Raw genomic sequence first — 2,365 nt, 5'->3', positions numbered from 1 at the left:
ATGGCAGTCAAAAGTTTTCCACTTCTGCGCACGGAACCATCCTCCTTGACCGGCAAAAATTGGTCAAAAGATCTGATAAAAATGTAGGTGATTTATGGAACAGACCGAATTCCTTAAAGAAATCCCACAGCGGCACAGTAACCAATGTCCAGAACTTACTTAAATGATGAGGAAGTTAGAATAGCTTCAGAATAGCTGCCCTTGATTGTAGTTGGGTTGGCATGTGAAAAAAGTTCAAAAAGCAAGAACAGTTTATAAGGCGAACTTAGCGCAATAGATAGACCACTGGCTTCATACGATGGGGTCGCTGTATCAAATTCCAGTGAAGAAGTCTGATGAGGAGATGTGGTGATCTCCGAAATAGTAGCTAACAGCAGCTAACTTCTACTATTTATAAACTATTGTTGTTTTTTCCACAATAACTTTTCAAATATCAAACCTCAAACTCAATAAAATTTTTTTTAAATCAAGTAAATTCTACAGATATTGAATTCAGTTACACGATCTTTTTTAAATCAGAGCAGAATACAGTTCCTGATTACGAATGGTTGAATAAACAAATTCACAGAAAATCTCTCCATTCATTCGATGTGAGTATTGCCGAAAGTTTTTCGTTCCTTCGTTTGCCTATTATCCCTGTGATATGCGTTCAGCCGGTGACACTTGTGCACCTTAAATCAATCAACCGAAACAATTAACCGTACAAATAACTCTCTCATTAATGCTCTTATGTTCTCATACATCCTCATAGTCGAAGAATATTTCAAAGATATTCCTTTGTCGCTGCTGGTGGCAAATGGAAGCAGGAGCAGCACTGCGATCACACTTTCTTTCGAGTAACTAAAATTAGCCATGAATGTATATACATTAGGGTGTCTCACCAATAATAATATTTATTAAATCTAAAGACTTGAGCAAAATATACTTCGGTAAAATATTAAGTTTTACGTGAGCTTGGCTATATGACCTCCAAAAATCGATTTTTTTTATAAATAAAATTAGTTTTTAAAAATGTGTTTGCCAAAAAATCACCTGCGATGGCAGAGGCTTTTAAGCTTAAAAGTTTTGCATAACAGTATTTTAACATTTTATTAGCGGAATAATACGATTTTTGGTGGTATTTTCAAGTTCGTTTAGCTCAAAAAATCTTAATATTTTTTTGGAAATATACTGGCCAAAATCTTAAAATATAATAAATAGCATAATTTAATAAGTACCGATTTTATTTGTATGCAAAATGATGCACCCTAATGTACATATGTATGTACTTATATGTGTAATATGAGCACTTGAAGTGGCGAGTTATAATTTATTTATTTTTTTTTCTGAAAATGTATGAAAATTTCGAAATTATGAATGAAAAGTAAAATAATTTTGACTTGACTTGAATTTATACATCTATAGATTCCATACCTTATGCATATGTGCATAAAATTGTGCCGTACTTGTCGGCCTCTCAAGTGGATGACGCTCAGCCAAATGCGTTCAACTTCATGCTCAGCAAGGTTCATAAGCAAGTTAGTATGTAGTTCAGTGTTTCAATGCAGTTGTGAGTTCATAAATTTTCAAATGTCGACTACCCCGTGTTGCCATGTCGGTATGGTAACATACGCCAAAGTGGCGTGGCGCTGACTCAAGATTTGTAAGCACTTTCTTCAAGTGGTCGTCGTATGCGCGCATGCGCAGTGCACACACTATTCTGAGGCGACGATTTTTAAGTGCGCTTTGTTTAAGTGAACAGAATCGAACGAAGTGCGAATGTCAATGCAATTTGTGCAATTGACTGCAGTTGATTGATTTGAAGTGAGAATTTTGTATTATAGTAGTTGGAAGAAGTCATTCGTTGGACACGATGCGAGGCGACAGTAAGCAATATTGGCTCCAATGGTGATGAAGAAATTGTTTAGTAGGTTTGATAATAGTTTTCGTTAGCGAACAATAAGCTATAGAAGAGGAATTTTTAACCTACATATATGTATGTATTTCTATGCACTCATAATCTTAGAGAGTTAAAGAGAGAAAAAAGTTAGGAAGATGTCTATTTCCATTAGAGCAAGATTTCTTACGATGTCTAAGGAATACTTAAAAATTTGTCTGCTTTATTGCTATTTTGTCGAGCGTAAATCTAAATACTTTACTCAGCTCACAGCCTAGAACGGAATATATATATAGTACTTACACGAGGTATGTACTTCTAATACAGTCTGCACTTTTTGTTATTTAAACAGCTGCTCTATTGATTGTCATCGCATAAAAGCAACCCCCGCTTTGGTAGTGATTTCCATATTTCATACTAATTCCTTGGATCGCTCACTTATTGTCACATTTTAACAAAATCATCAAATAATGAACCCTCCATCCATTA

Source organism: Rhagoletis pomonella, unplaced genomic scaffold (genome assembly GCF_013731165.1).
Source record: "Rhagoletis pomonella isolate Grant_MI unplaced genomic scaffold, Rhpom_1.0 Rhpom_scaffold_00002, whole genome shotgun sequence".
In the NCBI taxonomy this organism is placed as follows: Eukaryota; Metazoa; Arthropoda; class Insecta; order Diptera; family Tephritidae; genus Rhagoletis; species Rhagoletis pomonella.
The sequence above is the reverse complement of the archived record's forward strand: the minus strand, read 5'-3'. Positions refer to the sequence as shown.